This window comes from Parasteatoda tepidariorum, chromosome 8 (genome assembly GCF_982258835.1).
Source record: "Parasteatoda tepidariorum strain Cologne lab strain chromosome 8, Ptep-v5.0, whole genome shotgun sequence".
In the NCBI taxonomy this organism is placed as follows: domain Eukaryota; kingdom Metazoa; phylum Arthropoda; class Arachnida; order Araneae; family Theridiidae; genus Parasteatoda; species Parasteatoda tepidariorum.
Window position 1 is genome coordinate 107,195,839 of NC_141762.1, and position 25,553 is coordinate 107,221,391.

The following is a 25,553-nucleotide window of genomic DNA, read 5'->3' on the forward strand; positions in this document are numbered from 1 at the left end:
GATTTTTTTTATATCGAACTGTGTGTACAGCTTAAGAAATTAGGTATTCACTTTTGAAATATTTTTTTTTTCTAAAAGTATTAAATCCATAATTTTGTTTTAGAAATTAATGAATAAAAAGAATCTTAAGTCAAGAAGAAACTCATAATAATTGGGTTTTGTGTCATTTACATCACATATATATATATAAAAGAGTAAACTAATCTCTATATGTAACAATGATATACTAATTTAGATTGTGAAGTAAACTGAAATGATTTGTTATATTTTTATCTTTTATAAAATCATCCAAAGTCTATAGCATATCAGTTAATATTTTGTATTTTTGACTCGTTTTCGTGAAAAAATTTCCATTTTATTTGTTTAATTACTAAAAAACTTAAGACAAGACTTTTTTTAAAAATTAGTCTTAGAAACTTTCAACTTTCTTTCCGGGTCACAGTACACTGATTGGTAACCATTGAGTACATGCAATGCTGTATTAAAATTAATATTGCATTATAATAAATATTTTCCAAACCAAAAACTATTTTAGAATAGAATAATCAAGTTAAAATTATGTGAGATTTGTAAATATGTTAAAAAATTTTAATTAAAAAAAAGAAATACAGCATTATTTTGTGGATTTTCAGAAGTGTTGCCAGGCAATTTTGCAGCTCAGCAGTTGACTCAGCACTGAAAGAGAAGTGCACTGCGGAAGAGGCCTTGTTACTTATTAAAGACTTGCCCAATCCTCTCCAAGAAAATGATGGTACATACTTTATTTTTATTGTTGTTATTAAAACTTTTATATGATCTTTAATTTCAAATTTTGGCAAATGTTTGTAAAAATGCTTACTGCAATCCCAGTAAATGTTTTGAAGAATATTAAAGGAATTATTTCAATTTAAAAGAAGAAAATATGTGGGTTTTTTTAACATATCCTCACTTTATACCATGTACCCACTCTACCCCACGTGATCCTACATAATGCTATTTCATTTTCAATGTATGGCCTATTCCTGCTGGGTCATCAAACTCTTTACTTTTATCTAAATCTAAATTACTTATTGTTTTTCGTATGCCTAATTTTTTAACTTATTTTCTGCAATAGTATTTGGTTTTGATTTTTTATTGCCTGTTTATTATTATATTTTAAGTTTCATTATATATGTGTGTATATATATATATATATATATATGTTTTCCTGATTTTTGTAATATGTATTGTTATAATACAATATGATTCTTAAAAAGTAGGTGCTCTAAATATCAGGTTAAAAATAAAATATTGATAATAAATACTTTTTATTTGTCATGAAATTATTGATATATGAATTATCATAGGGTTGTTTTCTTGTCAGAAACAAGCAGATGTTCAAATTGGTGATTTATATAAGATAACTTATTTTCTCGGGTTTTTTGTATTTAAGTAAATTTCAATATGTTTTATGTGGATATCATGCTGTTTTTAAAGTCTTATCCACATCAGAAGAAGCCCAAATTTGTATTTTGCAAAGCATGTTTGAACTCTGGCATGCTCGTCAACAGGTTTGTTCATTTTATTCTTTATTGCATTTTCTTTTCTTCTCCTGTTAAATTTATTTTTGTTGTTGACACCTCAACACTAATTATTGATGACTGATGCATACAAAAGTTTGGACCATCTAAAAGAGCAATCACTTCAGCAGGAGTGGAATAGATAAAAGCTAGAAGACTTGCGGTCCATTGCTGAAGTGTTTAAGCCACTGCATCTCTGCAAAAAGCAGTCTCTTTGAAATCAATTAAATTTATTAATTAGTAAAAAATTACTTTTATTATTATTTATTATATTTTGTTAATTTATTTATTTATTTTTAATGAAATTAGATTAAATATTGTTTGTCTATGTATTTTTTAAATTTGTTTTGTTGCATCCTGTTTATAAAAATGTTTCATTACATGCTTATAAAGATAATTTTTATTATTTTTTTTGCTTTTGTTTCAGATGATGGTAGGGTTAGTTACGCAGTTTTTGAAAGGTGAAATAGTTGAATGTTCTTCTTTAGTTAATTGGCTCTTTTACAAAGAGATCTCTTCAGAATTTCCGAAGCAAATATTCTTTATTATTATTACGAGACATTTGACTTATTACTTGTTTATATGAATTTCTAATGTATGTATATGTGTGTGTATATATATATATATACCTACTGAGTGTCCTTTAAATGTTGCGACAAACTTCTGTGGGAAGTAGGTTGGGCACATCATAAGATTTAAGAATTACCTTGGAAACCATAATTGTCAATGTCATCATACACTGCTGGGGGCGCTTTATTGTGGACATGCTGTGCTTTTGAACTTTTTCTAAAATATTTTAATTTTATATTACTATTAATTATTGTTGAGAGTTCCATTAAAATAGGCTTACAAACTGCTGTTTTATCATAATTTAATGATTAGGCAAGCTTGTCCAGTTAGTTGCCCAATCATTAAATTACAATAAAACAGCTAATATTGTACTTATTACAATGTTGTACAATAATTAATAGAAAACAAAAAAAATGAAGATAATTTAGATAATTTAGATAAATAAAAGTTCTTGATGTTCATGGGCACAGGAGGTAACAGTTCATAATAAGAATGCCCCCTTAGCAGCATACAATAACATTTCTGGTCATGGTTTCCTGAGTAATTCTTAATCCTTATGACATGCCCTATTCCCCTAAAAGTTTGTCACAACATTTATTGAACAACCTGTATGTGTATATATGTTACGGACGGGGAGTGTCGATGAAGCTTCAAAGCAGTCTAGGGTTGCATTTTAAAGCTTTTATTATGACAAAAAACACTTACATGGCAGTACAAAATAATTAGAGCTGGAACATCTTAATGAGCTCGCTCCCCGTAGCCGTTCAGTGAGAGAATGTCCGGGAGTCTGCTTACTTACAGGTGGCGCTGCATGTCGTATGCAACATATATATACATGCATATACAATCGATCTCCGGTTTTACGCTGTTAGTTTTATCTGTACATTATTTTACAGCATTTAATATGCATAATAGCTTAGACATAACAAAATACATTAGTTTTTTTATCAGTAATTTGATAAAGTATAATACCAAGCACAAGGATTTGTTTTGATTAGAGATGAATAAAATAGTCCATGAGACTCCAAAAATTATTAGTAGAAACTGTCATAAGAGGCATCTATTTATAGCACCCAAAATAATATAAGTTCAAAATTACTAAGCATATTCCGAAATATCAGAAATATGTTTTAAATTGCTACAAAATAAACATTTCTTAATGATTGTGCTAAATCTTTTTTTAGCTGGTATTTTTTATAAATTTGTGAGATTTGTTCAAAATAATATTAAAGAAAGTATTTGATTGTAAAAGTTTAAAATAAAAAAAAAACACAAAAATTTGGATATTGATTATTTTGAGTAGTTTAAAGTTATTGTTCTTCATACTTCTAAAGTTTAAAGCTGTTTCTTCAAACAAACAAATTTCGAAAGTGCAAAACTGTGCTGTTCTATATTGTTCCTAACATCCAATCATACACTGTAATTAATTAACAACATTATGGTTCTTTTATACTATCTCAAGTTTTGAAAAATTATTTTATTTTAACTGATCTTTTTTAGTGGCATAAAAACTCTGATTACATTAAAGATAATCTCACCAAAATGCATCTTCATTTAAATCACTTTTTTTGTATAATCGTAGTAAAAAAAGCACAATTTACTTAGTTAAACAAGTATATATGTATATATCTTGTGATGAATTTTTATATCAACTTAGTCTATGTGTACATTTTGTTTTAAGCTCTTTATTTTTTCATTTTATATTTTTCTTATAAATATGTATGTATTTATATTAACTTGTTTTGGAGCTTAGTTTGTTTTCTATGACATATGTTATATTTGTAAGATAGATATGTTTATTTATTTTATTATATGTGAAATTTTAAGATTTTTTTATAAGTGTTAATTTTTATATGAATTTTATGGATTTTTCTTTTCCCATTTTTAAAATAAAAAATATCAACTGCTTTATTAAGAAAATAGTAATGTAAATTTTATATTATTTATTAATAAAATTATTTACTATAAAATTATTTATTAAATAATAAGAAATGAGCTAAATGTATTGGGTGTTAGATTAAATATCCCGCAAATTGTCTTGTTTAGGTAAACACAAGTTCAATGATCTCACACTACCCAGTTGATTTTCTATTTCTTTTTTGATTCAATATCTATTTATAACCCCTATGTAGTTTAGCCTATTTTGGTTCCTGTGCCTTTAAACTTTTAGACCATACTTAAATATCATTATGCCATAAATGAAAATTTTTTTTGTTTTGTTTTGTAACTTTGTAATTTTCATTTTAGTTTAAAAAGGATACTCTGAGTAATTTAAGTAGTAACTTTAAATTATTTTTAATAATTTTTTTACTGAATTACTTTTAAAATAAATTTTTCTTCCTAAAGCTGGTATATTTGTAATTAGACATTATAAATTTTGCTTTTTAAAAATTACATATTTATTAGTTTTAGCGTTTGGTTTCCAAATATTTCCATTGCTATATTGTTTTTTTGCTGAAAAAAATGTGTAAATAAAACTGATTTTTTATTTTATTTGTAGAGCTTATATATGGGAGATACTTCATTTAACAATATGTAAAATGATTCGTTATGTGACTAATCAAGAAAAACAAGTAAATGATGCTAAAAAGAAACTGCAAAAGGTAATTAGTCATTTAAAAGATTTGATCCATATAACTGTTTGCATCTAGGTTAAATCTTTTTGTATATATTATTATTATGTTTCTATGTTTTATTATCACCTATCAAAGGCTAGTTTTTAATTTTCAATGTATGTGTTTGTTTAGTCAATGATGTGGAATAAGTTGGAGAATTGCTAAAAAAAATTCTGTGTGAAATTTTATTTAATTGTATAAAAATCCAAAAAATTCCCAAACTTTAGTGACACTATTCAAAATATCCTTTTATCTCTACAAAAAAAAATGCTCTAAATCTGAAAATATATGAGATTAAAAAGAAGTTTTGTAACAGTTCTGTTAAATGTGTTTGTCAATTAAAAATAAATAGACAATGTAAACCTTTTCTTGACTTCACATGTGATCTATGTTTAAATCTGTCTCTAAAATTAAAAATCAATATATTTCCACTTCTTTGATAGCATATCTCAAATCATACTTTGATACCCCGCTTTTATTTTGTTAAATAATTGCTCTCTGAAATGCTTCCACATTAAAATGTAAAGGGTGTCTTCTGATAAAGTCCTGTATTTTATTTTGTTCTATTTCAACTTACTTTTCTATTTCAATTTAAATATTATTCTCTAATATTTTTATAAAAGAGTTATTTATCTACTCTTTCTGTAAAACGTTTTGTTTTTTCTTTTTTAATTTTGGTTACACATCAAATAGGAAGATGATGCTATGGAAGAAGACAATGAGGAAGATTCTAATCATGTACGACCATCAGAAGGAATGATTGAAGAAATGGAAGAAAAATTAGATGCGGCCCAAAGTGATTTGAAAAATTTATTCTGAATTATTTTCCTGGTAAGGGTTTATTTTGGTTAGCTCTCCAATTGGCAGTTTTAGTTTAAAAAAATTTAATTTTCTTAACACTTTTTTTGTTGTTTTTCTTAGTCATCATTAAGGGTGTCACGCAGACTCAGTCAATATCCTAATTCTTAACCTAGGAAAAGTCCATCTGACTAAAAAATTTATACATAATATTTTAAAGTCAAATATATTGAAGATTTTAGAACTGCTATTGTCGACTAAAAAGGCAACTGGAATGAAAATTTTTAAGAATAAGCGACTAATTTGGACTAATTTCATTAATGTATTTATATTTTTTTTAAAAAAATTGCTATTTTTCAATCAATTGCAAAAAATTTTTAATTTTTTTAAATATCATTTCACTAAAATTATCAATTTTCTATATTCCATTATCCATATTTAATCCTCTTATACAAGTTTTTTTTCCCACTCTGTTCGACCAGTGCAATTGCAGCCCCTGATGGGGCATGAAAACATTCTGATGCCTTGGTCTATTGCAGGGAAAAACAATCCTCGAACCTGTTGTTTTTGACAGTTGCATATTAATGTAAAATTTTCAGAATTTAATTTAGCTTCAAAAGAAAACAGTTGAATTCACTTTGAATTTTTTTAGTTTGTGTTAACGTGATGTTTAGTTTATTCGAGTGTTCTTAGCCCCTTTTTTTCCAATGAGTTAGTAGCATCTTTAAAATTGTTTCAGAAATAATAAATTGCACATTTAGTAATAAAACTTGTATATTTTTTAAAACTAAAAAATATACAAGTATTTAAAACTTATTTACTTTAATGATTGCATGTAAAATTTAGTCATCAAATAAAATATATAAAAAGCTTTTACAGTTTTACCTAATTTTTTTTTTTTTCCATTTCATTTCATTTTTCATTGACATTAGGAAGTAAAGTATTAGCCTGACCTTTATTTCTTGTCCTGCAGCTTCCAATTGACAAAATCTTGATAAATTCCAAACATTAGTTTTAACTATTTAGCATTTATTCTCTTGGTATATTAATTTTCTGCCATAAGATGGACTTTTAATGGTTACTGGTTCACTGTAAGTATCCAAATGTGCTTGGAATTTCTTTCATTCCGTAAAAACCTGAAGATTGTCAATTAGTACTTTCATCCTTTGAGATTTTCAAAATTTAAAGATGGCAAATTAAAGTACTAAATTAATATTATATAATTAGGTAGAACTTAAATAAGTTCTTTTCCAGAAAATTCTCAATTTCATTAAATGTTTTAGCTTAGAACCTTCATTCACTAAGTTCTTCAATTGAAAGAAGAGTTGAATTTGGGCTTTTGAAATATGCTATATATTTTGATGCAATAAACTTTTCAAAGTATAAACATCCTTAATTTTACTTAATTTAAAAAACCTTAAAGCTTGTATATGGAAGATGTAACAGTTTAAATACTAAGTAATGTGTCAGACATGAAGATGTTATATGCTCTATGTTATGTGCTTTAGATGTTACTATTTATACAAAAATACCTTTCTATTTTCAAAAATAACCTAGAATAATTATTGTTATTACATTTTAAGAAGTCAGATTATTGTTAACAATAAACTTATAAAAAAATTATCGAGATTGTAGTCACATCTAATCACTTTATTATGAAATATGAATTATGTGATGTATTAGTATGAATTATGTTATTTAGACTATGTGAAAGTTACTAATTATTACACGATTTAGACTATTAATTTGCCATGTGTAAGTAAACTGCATTTTGTTTCAAATATATTTCATAAAATCATTAAAATGTGCTTTAGAATGTTTGCAAGTTATGTTAAGGATAGATAAGTATGTTTAAAGCATTTAATCTTTTTTTTTTCCTTTTCTGGTTAAAATAATGCTGCTGTTTCAATTGTTACATTTTAACGTGTATTTAAACACTAGATTACTTTTTTTAAATTCATTTTCACAAGTAAAATATAACTTATCTAGTGTTGCATTATAGTGCATATTAATGAAACTAAAAAGCCTTTCATTTCTTAATTTTTTCCTTATATTTTATTCTTATATTTTTTCCTTTCCGGTGACTTTGTGTTAGTAGATTCAGCAGAGCATATTTTAAATGGTTCGTCTTGTAAAACTAAGGATTACCAGTATTCTGAATTATTTAGCATGAGGCTGTTGCCCAAGGTCAACTCATAAAGTCAAAATTTACCACACACAATTTTCTCTAAAACTGTTCCATTTAACTGTTAAAAACCTGACTGTTAAAAACCTTTTTTTATAGTATCTATATTAAAGCTTCCTAAAATTTGGAGCGAGTTTTAACATTGGAGGCTAAAGTTGCCCTTATAGCCACTTTTCAAATTTCAGAATGTTACATTCAATGATTCTTGAGTTATGAGAGAGACAAACTCTTCATTTCATTATAGATAGTGCAAAGTATAGCCCTTTTAAAAGAACTGTCTTTAAGACATTCTTAACATATAAATGTATTTCTTAAATTCTAACATGTGTTCCTTAACATGCAAATTTATTATTTAAGCTTTTTTTTTTTTTTTTTTAATATGAAGTGTTTTCTTTTTAAAGGGTACAGAATGTGAGCAGTGGAGAAGTAGATCTATGTCATCCCTCACCGTTTTCCCCATTTTGGAGATGATTTCCTTTCTTGTGGATAATTAGTGCAGCATTTATTGGTTACTATCATCCAATTTTTGACTGGAGTGTTTTCACACTGTAATTTTGTCTCAAGCAAGGAAAGTTCCAATCAATTTTATTTCCCATCTAAAAGAAATCTATATTTCACATTTAAACTAATAATAGCATTAAGAGTGTTCAAAAGATATTCCAAAATAATTGGCAATCCCAGTTTGAAAGGGTTTTTTTTCTTCTTTTAACTATGCAAGTTGACCACTTTGGTACAACAATTTATGGTCCACTTAGGCAAATGGCCTATTTATAAAAGGAGAATTTAATTTTTGACTTTTCTTTAAATAAATTTTAGCTTAAACTGGAAATTTGTGCATGTTAATATAAGTATCAATTTAACTTCCTATTATTTCTTTAAATCATCTGAATATTTTTTTTTGTATGATGTTAAAAAATATATAAATTCATTAATTACCGATTATTACAGTCATTCTCATTGTTTAACAAATCTTTTAACATTCCTTGCCTTTATTCGTTAAAATTAACTGAAATTTATTTATTTTAGTGTTTGAGAAGTTATTGTTTGAATTAAAATATGGTTATATATGATAGTTTGTTACGTTTTTACTTCGAAAAATATCATATGTGTTCATGGAGAACAGTTGCTCTATGCAGTTATTAAAATGTTATTTATATTATACAGTTATTAATTGGTGAATAGCATCCCGGTATTTTATTCAAATTCATGTTTCAATATTTTATAAGCAGTACAGACAGGTAAATTGCAATTTATTTTGGAATATCTTTTAATGTCTTTTACTCTAGTCATGTCTTTTTATAGAATCTCATTTTATTTTTTAATAAAAATTCTATTTTAGTAGATTGAAATAGGATTTTAGTAACTATTTTGATTTTGTTTATTCTCTGAATTCAACTTGTTTATGTATCGTTGTATTTACATATTTTTGTTAACCATTTTTGGAATGTGTTATATTTCCCGTTAGTATTTATTTTTAGTCTTATTCAGATTTATTATAGTAGACTAGTCAATTACTAGTCATGAAAAAGTCATTGAAGTTGTATGTGTTATAATTAGGGTTGCAAATTTATCAGGGAGTGAATTTTCATGCTCATCTCCATGTTTTATTGTTCTTGAATCCAGAAATTTTTTGAACTGCTGTGATTTGTGTAAAAATTGTTTGAACGGAGAAGTTTTTTTACCTTGGTATTCTAATTCAACAGTAATTCTAACAACAATTAGTACTTCTCTGCAGCTATAAAATTGATAATTTTTTATTGATAAAATGTTTAGGAAAATAGATCAATAGCAATTTCACATGAAAATAGTTTAGAGATAGTAAGATCACCTTACTTAATAAGATTTGGACTATCTTTTCAATTATAAATTAATAAGAGCAATGTGCCTTCCAAATAGTGCAATAAGCTCTTACTTTTCCAGAAATTAATTGAAATGACAATTAGCTGAGTGAGTGGTTAACACCGGCTATATGTCCAGGACTGTAAAATTTATAAAAACTTTGCTAACATTTCTATACGTTTTTTAATGCAAACAAATATTTGATGAAAGGAAAAACATATCAAGAATAATTTAACAATTTGCAATGTTTCTTTGAAATTCTGTTTATATGAATAAATTTAACGTTATATAAAATTAAATTAAATCAAAAAAAAAATTTCTGCTCGTTTACATGCTTATATTTGTATTCCTCGGAAATTTCTAAATTTTATGTGAAATTTGACGATGAACTTGCAACCCTAATTATGATCATTTTAAAAACACATGTAATTTTAATTGTTAATTCATTGTTAAATGATCAAAAGAAATTCTTGGTCTTTAAGAATTCGTGAATTAATTTTTCAGCAAACTGGTTTTTAGTATTTGTGTTTTGCATGTCATGTTGTTCTATTTGTTTATTATTTAATTAAAAGTGTAAAACTCATTATAAATTATTGACAAATATATTTCATTTATATGTAAAATACAGCAGAACCTTAATTATTCAACGCCTCATCTATTCAGGTATCCGACACCTCTTTCAACGCTTGTTAAACTGTATTGCATTCTAGCTGATGCATTGTTCCTTTTTAGTCATTAAACTCCTCATTAAATTATATCAAATTACTACTATGATGATAATTCTGAAAAACTCCTAGGAAATGACCCAAAAAAATTGAGAATGACTTTTTTTTCATTATATTGTGTCATAAGATTCTATTATTCATGTCAGAAAAATGAAACACAGGTAAGACAGGCATAAAGCTTCTAAGCTTTAGAAGAAAAAAAATGCTATATTAAATATTGATTTTTTTAAAAAAATAACATTTCTACAATGTTTTGCTATTTTATTCTAATATAATTTTATTCTCCTTAATCAATCATGATTTATTTGAAAAAACTTTTGTTAGACTCTCAAATTGTAGATGAAGTAAAAGAAAAAAAAAACTTTAAACAAGTATCTAAATAATTAAAATATTTGCTTTTTGGGAAAAATAACTTCACATGCCTTTTTATTGTTTTTTTTTTCTTTTCATTATTTGAATTGATAGGTATTTTCAAACTTTTTGTTTTTTTCCTACTCCCATGCCTGATAAGGGATTCTATTAAACTTTATTATCATTGCTAATTGCTTTGAGTAATTTTACTCACACTTATAAAATTGACATAAAAAGGTCGAAAAAGGATTTCAATTTTCCAACACACCCCTAGTTCCCTGGGTGTTGTATAATTAGGGTTCTACTCTAATATTTTGAAGTGTCTTCCCATTGTATTTCAAAATTTATTTTGTTTTTGCCAAAAATATGTGAAAATAATTTTATTTCTTGGTTGTTAAGTTTTATTAAAATAATGACTGTTCCTAATCTGATTCTAATTTATTAGTGAAATTTTAGTTGAATAGTTTAAATAAAGCTTAAATTGTTTTAAAAATCATTCTATTAAAACTATCATGGTGATCAGTGTTTATAACATACCTAATTTTTAAAATTTTCCAATTAGTTAATATAAAATGTACCTTTTAAAGTGGTCCTTTAGTAGGTAAAGAAAATTTACTTCAACCTTCTTTTTTTATATTACATTAAAATGAATGAAAGAGTACTGTTATATATCAATTCCAATTGAAATCTGATCAATTACTAGCCTTAATACAGTCGTAAGGCTTTTTAGTTAAACATTTACAATGAATGTGTGGCGAAAAATTGTGTACTTAATTTTTAAAGATAATGATTGTCAGTCTGTGGAAATTTGATTACAGTTGCTAAAAATTTGTTATGTGTTTTGTTGTAATGCAAATATCTTTAACACATGCTTAATTTTTAACAAATTTTTTATAACAATTATGTTTTACAGTTACATAAAAAGTGCAGGACTTAGTATTTATTTTTAATTGACAAAGTATACATTATTTTTATTTATTTTTGGTGTCATTGTGCATTAATTAAACTAAATACAAACACTATTTACCCATAAAACATTTATTAAGGTTAATTATTTTATGTGCAAAATGCATTCAATGTATCTAACCAACTATGAGGTATTTTTAGAGATAAAATTTATTACTTAGGTACGCTTAATTTTTAATATTTACTGTGAAGGAAAATTTTTATTTTTTATTTTAGGTAAAAATTATTTTATTTCAGTTGTGTGATCATTTATTAAGATTGTGTGATCCTATGTTTTTTATTATTTTGCATATTTATTAATGCTTTTTATTTAAGTTGTGACTTACTTATATTAGAATTAGTGTCTAAATAAATAATTAGTAAAAAAAAAGAATTATGCTCAATTTTTCTAGAATTTTAATTTGAATATACTTTAATATTGAAGATAAAATATGACGATCTCAAAATATTAGTAGCATCTTTAAAGCTTTTTAAATCTTGTAGTTAATGTAACATATTTCTGAAAATAAGCTTATAAACTTGATAAAGCTTATTTTGTACATTAAAGGTTAATTTTCAAAGCAATCACACCCAGTTAGAAGTTTACATTTTAGCAGTTTTTTTATTTGTTTTTAATTAGTGTTTCATGCTAACATGTTTATTTGTATGTAGATTTCATGTTTGTAATATTTTAACCAGTTATTTAAAAAAAATAATGAAGTTTTATCATCTTTGTTAATAAATTATAATTGGTTATTGTGAATTGTTTCTGTAAAGGTGCAGATGACTTACTTGACACAACAGAATTTAAGGAAAATTAAAATATTTTTTTAACAATCGATTTTATGTATAAATATACCTAGTGATCTTGTATTTTGTGTGAAGTATAAAAAAGTTCTACTTTCGATATTAATTTTGAGTTTTATAAAAATTTCAAAAAATGTCTTTATTTCATTTGATACTAAAAAAAACTTAACCCTGTTGACTCTTTTATTAAAAATAATCATTCATTATATCATTTATTATTATAGTAATCATTTATATTATGTTATATAATAGTTATCATTTATATAAGAATTATCATTTAGAAAATAATATAATATGATTAATAATAATGATTACTATATAATGATTATTATTTATTAATCTTTATTATTATTAATCATATTGTTATTACAAAAGTAATATATTTCTCATAATATTTTTCAGTTTGTTTTAGTTTAACATTTCTGTTTATTTTCTCTTACTACACTTTAATTAAATTACTTATTAAAATGTTCAATATTGAATTTCTGAATGTTTAAAGGCACTGAAGTATAACACAAAGAATTTAATCTTACATGCCTGATTTTTGCAATGTGCTGCCCGTTATGAATATGCACATTTTTGAGGAGTATGTTTAAATTAAGTCTGACTTATTTGCAATTTCAGTCTTGTGTATTTTTGTTGTACTCATTTTTGTTGATTTGTTTTGTCATAAATTTGATTTATCAAGTAGGAAAATAAACTTATAATGGAATTATTATAGCTTTTGAAATTTTATTTTCCTGTGTTTTGTGTTTAAATCTTTTTTTTTTTCTTTGCAAATTTATTTCAACTTTTGTAAATAAGGGAATGGGGAAAAAACTGAAATGTTGCTATTTGATTGAAATATATTTTTTAACTTATATATAAAATTTATTAAAGAATTGTATCTAGAAATAATAATCTGACTTCATGAGCAATTTGCTCATTTAAATTAGTGCTTTTTTCTTTCATTTAAAAAAAAAAGTATGATTTTGCTTTATTTTATAAACATGAGATTTTTTATTGATCTCTTTTTTTATTGAAAGTGCTTCTTTAATATATTACATGATTCATGAAGTCTTGGTTAAAGTCTTGTTTCAAGTGGCTTTTTTATTATGAAGTTTTTTTAAGAAAATAATTTTTTGCAAAATGTAGTTAAACTGACTTGAGTTATTACAAATTGACTGTTGATAAAAATTATTTATCTACAGTCAATTTGTAATAACTCTAAATGACCAAGAAAAACAAATTGGTCTTTCAGAAGGTTTGACCTTTCAAACATTAATTTTGCATTTTTATTTATTTTTCTTCACAGAGAATTGATTCTTCAGAGGCAAAAAAAAATTCTCAAAACAAGAAATGTTTTTTTTTTTTTTTTTTTTTTTTTTGGTTTAAAATTACCCTTAATATTATCTTCTTTTTTAAGTTAGTATGGCTTTTTCAAAATATTTTTGGAAAGTAAAGTTTATACATTGTTAAAAGTTTTTCGTTAACCATTTGAATTTATACAATTCATGAATAAAATATAATAGCTTATGTTCTAAAAAATAATCAAAATTTATTGAAATAGTTATAATTTATGAAGCTAAATTTCAGTTGCATTTCATAAACTTAGGAAATCCTAAGTAATTATCAAATTGACTTATAAAGTTATTTATTATATTTAACATAACAGAAAATGTTACTGTTGATTTTTTTACAGGGAACTTTAACTAAATATTGAATTGCGAATAATTTTTTTTAATTTTATTATTATTTTTATAAACATGTATTAAAATGAGTCCTTTTAAAGATGTCGCAATTCGATAGTTTTACACAATGTCTTCATTTAGTTGTGTTTTTCTCCACTCTCAAAATCCGTTAAAACATCAAATAATAAAATTAAAAAAATTATTTTTTTCTGACGAAATACTACTATATATAGATAAAATATAGTCTAGAATTCTGGAAAAGTCTAAGAATTACATTGATTACTCGATGATAAAAAAAGTTTGAAAAAACAAAGGTTTAAAAAATAATTTGCTCTAAAAATTACGCCTTTACTGATCTCTAAAAAAAAAAAAATTTTTTTTTAAGTATGTTTTGCATATTGGCTTTTAAAATATTTTACACGAGCAGTTTATTAACAATGTAAAATATAAAAGCTGAATTAATCATATTTCTTATTGAAAATGTATATTAACTAAATCCTCAAAGATTTATGCATTATCAAGACTTTATGTATCTGACAGAGCAATCAGATTGTTAAATGAAATCATTGATACAAACAAAAGGTTCCATTTTAGTACAAGTTTTTTTCCCCCGTCAATTCTATGGTGTTTCTAGTCTAAGAAGATATAAAATTTATAAAAAGTTCCATTTATCTCTTTTGATGTGTCGTAATATCTGTACCGTAGTTGACAATAAATTCTATTTCCCTTTAATGTAATAAAGTAAGAATTCAGTTCATTGTTCTTGTACAGAAAGGTGCAATAAAAGTTGTTATTGTAAATGCTTGCCTCATTGTTTTTCTTTACTACACTGCTGGACAATTGCTAAGGACGGATAACACTATCATCCATAGCAACCACAAAATGTGGAAAATTAGAATAAGTGCGGGATATAGTAAGATGAGGTATGCGTATGCAAATTCTTTTTCCACGTCTGTTCATCTCGTGACAGCGCTGATAAAAGCTTTAAAGGTTTTGACGCGTGTGGAGCGTTGTTGTTTCAAGTCAAAGTTTTACAGGAAAGATTTAGTTGACGAACTTGAAATTTTCGGCATGTCTTCCCGATATCACTTAGATCATTTTAAGCGTGGCCGAATTATTGGAAAGATCGAAGAAGGGCTAAAAATCACAGATGTTGCCAGGGAGCTCGCCGTCTCTCACAGCGTTGTTTCACGGCTGTGGAAATCATTTTAAAACTGCTAGAATGTATAGTAGGCGGCACGGGGAAGGTCGTGTTCGAAGTACGACGCCTGCAGAAGACAAATACATCGTCCTATCAGTATAAAAGGAACAGGCGCACCACAGCTCAACAGGTGGCAAATCAGTTTCTTGCTGCCACAGGAAAGCAGATCTCCCGAAAAACTGTTGCCAGACGTTTGAGGGGAGGAGGACTATACGCCAGCAGACCTGTCGTTGTTGTTAAATTTTATGTTGCACTAGAGCTGCACAATGGGCTATTGGCGACGGTTTGGGAAACATCCCGGAGGATGATCCGAAGACATGCCATCACAATTTTGCGACGACCTGCGCGCGAAGTCGAGCACTTTACGGTAGCACAGTTTAACGAGGACCAATACCGCACACCCTCGGTCCCTACGCAGACTGATCTAAGTGGTCACCCACCCGCACACTGACCGTATCCAGTGATGCCTTACTTCGGTGATCTGCTGGGAACCGTGTCTTAACGATCAGTCCACTGCGGGACCAGTAAAGTTATTGTAAGAATGGGTCTAATGTTTTAGATTAAAAATTCCCCGTTAATAAGGAGTGTCATACAAAAAGGGAATCGTTCAATTCTCTCTCTCTCTCTCTTATGCCTGTTAAGGCAGAAGGGTGCGATTGTTCTTGTTTTCCAAAAGCGCCATCTATGGCCAAGAATTCGACTTCTGTCACACCCGTTTATAGGGTGGACCCATTCATACATCCATTCATTCATTCATCCACAGATCGTAATTTTGACCTAAGGCAGAGAACGATCAATCGCCAGTTCTGTTACCTCAGAGGTATAATTTATTATGAGAACATGGAGGACTTTGTAACCCGGCAGCTTTAACGTGCATCAGTCACCATTTACTACACGAGGAGTCTTCGGTCGGCGAAGTTCGAACTCTCGGACGTGGGCCCAGCGCCCTACCGACCAGGCTATCTCGGCCTAATGAAGAGTGCTTAAACCAAGTTGTTCGGGAAAATTGGCAGCAGATGAAACCGTCACAGATAATATCCCCATTTTAAACCTTTCAAAAAAGGATCTTATCGTTAATTACGAACTCAGTATATTTTAGATAATAAGAAAAAATGCTGATTAGAAATTTGGAAACTTTCACACATTTTTCTATTCAATGCTTAAATTTAAAGAGATTTTTTTTTTCAAATGGCAGGCACTGAACTTTATTCTTCACCTTAGAAGTTGCTGGATTTGTTATTCATTTTACGTTACCCAGTGGGCATCTGTGAACCAAAGTCATGGAGGCGAGCAACATTGCCCACGCCACACTGCCACAAACCCGTTCATAGGGTGGGCCACATTCACGCATCACACACAACGACGCATGGAGAGAAACATACAACAGACAACACATAGAAAGAAACATACATGCCCAGAGCGGGATTCGAACCCGCAGCCACTGGCTTCCCAGTCAGGCGCGCTAACTACTTGGCCACCTGGCCGGCGAATTTAAAAAGTCGGAACAGCTTAATTTTGAAGGAAAAAAATTCTGCATGAAGTCTTTTTCATCTTGCGATTTCAGACCTTGTAAAATGTATTAAGTCTGCATAAATTATGACAATATGAATTAAACTCACATTTTTTAAGAGTTTCAGCGCTACATATTTCTACGTAAAAATCTCCTTTTTTTCGTCATTTAAAGCTCTGATCCCTGGAGTATTCAGTCATAAGATCTTCATATAAATTGATAAGATTTTCCGTTACAGTTTTCTAGTTTTTTTTTATAGTTTTAATTAAGGAAATAAGAATTTCAATTAAGCAATTAGTACTTTTACAAGGATCTGCGTTTGTGGAATAATCAAAAGCTTTGAAAGCTATAAAATATCAAGCACAATGGAAACTATTTTTCTGTTTTAATAGAATTGTATTTCGAGGATATAAAGCAGTTCAGAAAACTTCATTGTTAGTGTGTACACTTTTGTCAGTAGAAAATTATCTTGGTTGAGATTGCTTAGCATAATGGAGAATTTATATAGCTAGAATATTACGTTCGTGTAATAATGGAAGATTATGATTTAACTATGGTTTTGACAAGGTCTTTTTCCCAGCCCTTTAGCATTTGGAAAACTAGAATTCTGAAGAAACTAAGTGAACCATTTGAACAGTTTATTTTATTCAGTAAATTTTGTTCTATTGAACTTACTCTCAAAATGTTACTAAATTTTTTTTATTTTAAAAGTTTTAAAAATCTTCTAAAAAAATTTATTAGTCTACTTTTTAAATACAAAAACTGTTTAAATTTGGTTATCTGGTGCATAAAGAGCTTTCATAATAAGAAGAATTACATAAAATACCAAAATTTAGTTTAACATACTAGTACACAATGAGAAAAATTCTTTAACTGACGCAGATCGGACGCCAGTATTTTTTATATATATTTTGAAGTTCTCTAATTACAAGTAAAAATATATTTTGAATTTTAAAAACAATTCAATAGTTATTGAAAAATCGTTACTTTATACTAAAATATGAAATCCAAATACAAAATTTTTAGTCATATTTCCAAAATTTGATTTTTTAAATTACCTGTAATATCGGAAAATTATAATTGATATTTCATGGTTTTAAAAAGATCTCTGCCCTCCACCTCAGCATTTGGAATATTCTGAAGCCACTAAGAGAACCATTTGAGCAGTTAATTTAATTCTTTAAATTTCGTTCTATTGAACCTAGTCACATTTACCTCAAAATTTTTTTGAAAGTTTTTAAATTAAATTTTAGCTTTATTAGTCTAATCTTTAAATAAAGAAACTTTTTTAAACTTGGAAACTACGTGTAAAAGAGCTTTCAATGAATAAAAAGAATTACATAAAATAACGGAGCTTGGTTTGTTAACCTAACAATACACAATTCCTTAACCTTTGACGCAGATGAGCCAGTTTCCCATTTATATACTTTTGACACCTTAATTGCAAGTAAAAATATATTTCGGTATAATAAATCATAAAATCAGTCTAATATTCACTAAAAAATCTTAAATAATCTGAAATCTATACTGAATACTGAAATATATAATCCAAAAAGTAGTTTTAATTTTTTTTATTTATAGTCAAAAATTTAATAATTGATTTTGTTGATTAAGGAAACTTTAATGATGAATTACTATTTCTTAGATGTAATAAAATTTTAATAAGTGTAAAATTAGAAGTGAGCCGCGTTACAAGAATTTTATCTTTACAGCAACAACAAATAAAAAAATTGACTTACTACAATATTTTCAATTGTTTTGACTTTTGTGCAATATAATAAAAAAGTACGACACGTTTAATAAAATTTCTGCGTCAAAGAATTAATAACACTTCATTAACTTTATTGAAAATGCGTACACTTCAGTTAGTAGATTGCTTATCATAATAGAAAATGTATATGACTAAAATATTACGTTCGTGTCATAATGGAAAGTTAAAAATTGAAATTTAATAAAGGTCTCTTCCCATCCCTTCAACATTTGGAAAATTAAAATTCTGAAGAAACTAATAGTGAACTATTTGAACAGTTGATTTCATTTTGTTCCATTTAACCTATTGTGGACAGAAGAAACTTTGATGAGTCCAAATTCAATCACCTTCATGCTACTGGAATCAAAAAAGAACAAAAAAGACAATGTTTATTGCCCCCCAAGCATCACTGGTACCAGAGCACCCGTCCAGAAGGTGCACTCAATATTCGGTGCAACCGCAAGGACCAGACGGCGCTTTCCAGGCTTACCAGCGGCCACCTTAAGTCTCTTTCTATCGAAGGCAGTAATAAAAATTTTCTCCGGCAGCCATGTTTGGACCATAGACCCCTACTTAGGGTCCGAGTTTGAAAATTATACCTTGATATTAAAGGGAGCTAGGGGGTATCGAAATTTGAACCTTCCTCGCGACATTTTATTTTTCCATTCTTTTTTTTATTATTCCATTACGCTTTCTTTGCTAGATTTCACACACAGAAAACACCCCATGCATGCTGGAATATCCAAATTGTTACAAAAGAAGTCGAAAAAGAGCAAATAAACTGATTTTTCGGGATTTTTCCAGTTTTTTCCCATTTTCCCCAACAAAAAAATTATTTCCTATTTGCAGGACCCTCCAGAATATCGAAAAACACATTAAAAAATAATATAATTTAAAATAAACAAAAAAAAGAAAGAAAATTATTTGGAAATTTGTCCGTCCCTGGGATTCGAACCCAGGACCCCTCCCTCCAGCAGCGAACTTACTTGTCTGGTGGCCTACCTTCCAGTCCACGGGGATACGTAAAGCCTACCTCAGTTTCGCTTCAAAAGCTCTCTCATCTTCGCAATATACCTTTAGGGGCCCACTGTGGCCACTTAGGGGCCACTTATAGGCCTAATTGGCCTATAAAAATTCTCTTAGGCAGCCATGTCTGGACCACAGATCCTTACTTAAGGTAAGAGTTTGAAAATTATACCTTGATATTAAAGGGAGCTAGGGGGTCTCGAAATTTAAAACTTTCTCGAGCCATTTTATTTTTTTACTCTTTTTTTTATTATTATTCCATTACGCTTTCTTTGCTGGATTTCGCACACAGAAAACACCCCATGCATACTAGAATATAGAATATCCAAAATGTTACAGAAGAAGTCGAGAAAGAGCAAATAAGCTGATTTTCCTGGATTTTTATAGTTTTTTCCCATTTTCCCAATAAAAAAAATTATTTCCTACATGCAGGACAATCCAGAATATCGAAAAACACATAAAAAATAATATAATTCAAAATAAAAAACAAAAAAAAAAGAAAACCTTTTGACAATTTGTCCGTCCCTGGGATTCGAACCCAGGACCCCTCCCTCCAGCAGCGAACTTGCTTGTCTGGTGGCCTACTTTCCAGTCCACGGTGATACGTGAAGCCTACCACAGTTTCGCTTCAAAAGCTCTCTCCTCTCATCTTTGCAATATACCTTTAGCATTTGGCAATCTCTGATAATAAATCCAAAAATTTCCTAATAAATTGTTTAAAAATTATGCTTACACTTAAAATATTATCTTGACCTAACCTAATCTTTTGAAAATGTAATTTTGTTCCCAAACTGTTGAGCTGTAATGTATCTTAATTTTAAGTGAACTGATTGTTCATTTTTTAGTGTTTTATCTACAAAGTGTTTACTAAATTCAATTTTCAAACTCTAGTATTTTACTATTATAAATGCAGTTGTATAAATGTATAAGAAAAGGTTGAAAAAAAAGTAATACGAAATAAATTTGTTGCAGAGACACTAACTTTTTGCAAACCTTTTGTGTAGTGCTAATTATGCTCTTCTGTTATGTGAACAAATCAACTGTTCTTTCAATGAAATTTCAGTCCTCACATCAACTGTTCAACCTTTATTTGTATTACAAGCTTTATGTTCTGCGCATGAATCCAGTGTATTTTTGGGACCTTCTCTGTAATAAAAGTGAAAAAAAATATGTGGATAAAAGTTGCACCAAAAATGTTTCTTCCTGTTGAGGAATCTATGCATGCTAATAATTCCTTAAAAATACAAAGATAAAAAAAGCAAAGTTGCCTCTAATAAATATACATTTATTATAGGCAACGGTCGTCATTCGACGGTCGACATTCAAATTTTTCTTTTTTTAATATTATTTTTTCTAATATATTTTTTGATATTTTAACGTGAATCAAGTGTTCTGTATATAAAAAAAACTATTTTTTCTTTGGGAAATAGCGAATAATAGCTAATAATCGGATAAATTTTATTTATTTATTTTAATTTATATTATTTTTTCAACTTCTTTTCAATATTTTAAAGCGAATAAAGTCTTCTATATGTGAAAAGAAATTTTTTTCTTTGCTAAAGGGCGAATAAAGGCAGAAAACGGGACAGAAGTCACATCAGGAGGCACGCACACATCACACCCCGTAACTACCTATAATATTAACCTATAAATTTCAAACTTCTCCCAAAATTAGAATTTAATGTATCAAACAATTGTACCGAAGGATTTTTTTATATACCAATTAGTGGGCCTACTATCTGCCAAAATAAGTTTTGTTTACTAACCGGAAGGTGGTGTTTTAAGTTAAATATTCGCGGGCAGGCATGTGAATCATGGCGCAGTTGGTAAAGCTGTGTGGCGAGTTAGATTTGTGGTCCCGGGGGACATGGGTTCGAATCCCTGCGAAGGTCGACATTCAAATTTATTCTTTTTTTATATATTATTTTTTTAAATGTATTTTTAGATATTTTAATGTGAAACAAATGTTCTGTATATAAAAAAAAAACTATTTTTTCCTTGGGAAATGGCGAATAATAGTTAATAATCGGATAAATTACGGATAAATTTTATTTATTTATTTATTTTAATTTAAATTATTTTTTTAAACTTCTTTTCAATATTTTAAAGCGATTAAAGCGTTCTATATGTGAAAAGAAATATTTTTCTTTGTTAAAGAGCGAATAAAGGCAGAAAACGGGACAGAAGTCACATCAAGAGGCACGCACACATCACACCCCGTAACTCCCTATAATTATAACCTATAAATTTCAAGCTCCGCCCAAAATTAGAATTTAATGTATCTAACAATTGTACCGACGGATTTTTTTTATATACCAATTAGTGGGCCCACTATCTGCCAAAATAAGTTTTGTTTACTAACCGGAAGGTGGTGTTTTAAGTTAAATATTCGCGGGCAGGCATGAGAATCATGGCGCAGTTGGTAAAGCTGTGTGGCGATTTAGATTTGTTGTCCCGGGGGCCATGGGTTCGAATCCCTGTAACGGTCGACGTTCAATTTTTTCTTTTTTTTTATATATTATTTTTTTTTATATATTTTTAGATATTTTAATGTGAAACAAATGTTCTGTATATAAAAAAAAACAATTTTTTCTTTAGGAAATAGCGAATAATAGCTAATAATCGGATAAATTTCGGATAAATTTTATTTATTTATTTATTTTAATTTATATTATTTTTTCAAACTTCTTTTCAATATTTTAAAGCGATTAAAGCGTTCTATATGTGAAAAGAAATATTTTTCTTTGTTAAAGAGTGAATAAAGGCAGAAAACGGGACAGAAGTCAAATCAGGAGGCACGCACACATCACACCCCGTATATCCCTATAATATTGACCTATAAATTTCAAACTCCGCCCAAAATTAGAATTTAATGTATAAAACAATTGTACCGAAGGATTTTTTTATATACCAATTAGTGGGCCCACAATCCGCCAAAATAAGTTTTGTTTACTAACCGGAACGTGGTCTTTTAAGTTAAATATTCGCATGCAGGCATGTGAATCATGGCACAGTTGGTAAAGCTGTGTGGCGAGTCAGATTTGTGATCCCGGGGGCCATGGGTTCGAATCCCTGCGACGGTCGACATTCACATTTTTTCTTTTTTTATATATTATTTTTTTTTATATATTTTTAGATATTTTAACGTGAAACAAATGTTCTGCATATAAAAAAAAACTATTTTTTCTTTGGGAAATAGCGAATAATAGCTAATAATCGGATAAATTTTATTTATTTTTTTATTTTAATTTATATTATTTTTTTTAAACTTCTTTTCAGTATTTTAAAGCGATTAAAGCGTTTTATATGTGAAAAGAAATATTTTTCTTTGTTAAAGGGCGAATAAAGGCTTAAAACGGGACGGAAGTCACATCAGGAGGCACGCACATATCACACCCCGTATCTCCCTATAATATTAACCTATAAATTTCAAACTCTGCCCAAAATTAGAATTTAATGTATCTAACAATTGTACAGAAGGATTTTTTTATATACCAATTAGTGGGCCTACTATCTGCCAAAATAAGTTTTGTTTACTAACCGGAAGGTGGTGTTTGAAGTTAAATATTCGCGGGCAGGCATGTGAATCATGGCGCAGTTGGTAAAGCTGTGTGGCGAGTTAGATTTGTGGTCCCGGGGGACATGGGTTCGAATCCCTGCGAAGGTCGACATTCAAATTTCTTCTTTTTTTATATATTATTTTTTTTAAATGTATTTTTAGATATTTTAATGTGAAACAAATGTTCTGTATATAAAAAAAAACTATTTTTTCCTTGGGAAATGGCGAATAATAGTTAATAATCGGATAAATTACGGATAAATTTTATTTATTTATTTATTTTAATTTAAATTATTTTTTTAAACTTCTTTTCAATATTTTAAAGCGATTAAAGCGTTCTATATGTGAAAAGAAATATTTTTCTTTGTTAAAGAGCGAATAAAGGCAGAAAACGGGACAGAAGTCACATCAAGAGGCACGCACACATCACACCCCGTAACTCCCTATAATTATAACCTATAAATTTCAAGCTCCGCCCAAAATTAGAATTTAATGTATCTAACAATTGTACCGAAGGATTTTTTTTATATACCAATTAGTGGGCCCACTATCTGCCAAAATAAGTTTTGTTTACTAACCGGAAGGTGGTGTTTTAAGTTAAATATTCGCGGGCAGGCATGAGAATCATGGCGCAGTTGGTAAAGCTGTGTGGCGATTTAGATTTGTTGTCCCGGGGGAGATGGGTTCGAATTCCTGTAACGGTCGACGTTCAATTTTTTCTTTTTTTTATATATTATTTTTTTTTATATGTTTTTAGATATTTTAATGTGAAACAAATGTTCTGTATATAAAAAAAAACAATTTTTTCTTTAGGAAATAGCGAATAATAGCTAATAATCGGATAAATTTCGGATAAATTTTATTTATTTATTTATTTTAATGTATATTATTTTTTTAAACTTCTTTTCAATATTTTAAAGCGATTAAAGCGTTCTATATGTGAAAAGAAATATTTTTCTTTGTTAAAGAGCGAATAAAGGCAGAAAACGGGACAGAAGTCAAATCAGGAGGCACGCACACATCACACCCCGTATCTCCCTATAATATTAACCTATAAATTTCAAACTCCGCCCAAAATTAGAATTTAATGTATAAAACAATTGTACCGAAGGATTTTTTTATATACCAATTAGTGGGCCCACAATCTGCCAAAATAAGTTTTGTTTGCTAACCGGAAGGTGGTGTTTTAAGTTAAATATTCGCGGGCAGGCATGAGAATCATGGCGCGGTTGGTAAAGCTGTGTGGCGAGTCAGATTTGTGATCCCGGGGGCCATGGGTTCGAATCCCTGCGACGGTCGACATTCACAATTTTTTTTTTTATATATTATTTTTTTTTTTATATATTTTAAGATATTTTAATGTGAAACAAATGTTCTGTATATAAAAAAAAACTATTTTTTCTTTAGGAAATAGCGAGTAATAGCTAATAATCGGATAAATTTCGGATAAATTTTATTTATTTATTTATTTTAATTTATATTATTTTTTTAAACTTCTTTTCAATATTTTAAAGCGATTAAAGCGTTCTATATGTGAAAAGAAATATTTTTCTTTGTTAAAGAGCGAATAAAGGCAGAAAACGGGACAGAAGTCAAATCAGGAGGCACGCACACATCACACCCCGTATATCCCTATAATATTGACCTATAAATTTCAAACTCCGCCCAAAATTAGAATTTAATGTATAAAACAATTGTACCGAAGGATTTTTTTATATACCAATTAGTGGGCCCACAATCTGCCAAAATAAGTTTTGTTTACTAACCGGAAGGTGGTCTTTTAAGTTAAATATTCGCATGCGGGCATGTGAATCATGGCGCAGTTGGTAAAGCTGTGTGGCGAGTCAGATTTGTGATCCCGGGGGCCATGGGTTCGAATCCCTGCGACGGTCGACATTCAAATTTTTTCTTTTTTTTATATATTATTTTTTTTTTAATATATTTTTAGATATTTTAACGTGAAACAAATGTTCTGCATATAAAAAAAAACTATTTTTTCTTTAGGAAATAGCGAATAATAGTTAATAATCGGATAAATTACGGATAAATTTTATTTATTTATTTATTTTAATTTAAAATATTTTTTTAAACTTCTTTTCAATATTTTAAAGCGATTAAAGCGTTCTATATGTGAAAAGAAATATTTTTCTTTGTTAAAGAGCGAATAAAGGCAGAAAACGGGACAGAAGTCACATCAAGAGGCACGCACACATCACACCCCGTAATTCCCTATAATTATAACCTATAAATTTCAAGCTCCGCCCAAAATTAGAATTTAATGTATCTAACAATTGTACCGAAGGATTTTTTTTATATACCAATTAGTGGGCCCACTATCTGCCAAAATAAGTTTTGTTTACTAACCGGAAGGTGGTGTTTTAAGTTAAATATTCGCGGGCAGGCATGAGAATCATGGCGCAGTTGGTAAAGCTGTGTGGCGATTTAGATTTGTTGTCCCGGGGGC

At 28.3% G+C, this 25,553-nt stretch overlaps 1 long non-coding RNA gene across 10 annotated transcripts in view; it reads left to right on the plus strand.

Annotated features, from left to right (window-relative positions):
- Positions 1 to 14,843, plus strand: part of LOC147806653 (uncharacterized) — a 36,272-nt gene extending 21,429 nt beyond the window's left edge. For 6 of the 10 annotated variants that reach the window (XR_015428458.1, XR_015428452.1, XR_015428451.1 and 3 more), the window contains 2 exons: positions 633 to 751; positions 1,966 to 2,088. This is a non-coding gene — a long non-coding RNA (uncharacterized LOC147806653). Of the gene's footprint in view, positions 1 to 632; positions 752 to 1,965; positions 2,089 to 4,608; positions 4,712 to 5,416; positions 5,555 to 8,107 lie in introns of those variants that run through there. The other 4 variants (XR_015428455.1, XR_015428454.1, XR_015428456.1 and 1 more) reach the window with 4 other exon arrangements.
- Positions 14,844 to 25,553: the final 10,710 nt, after the last annotated feature.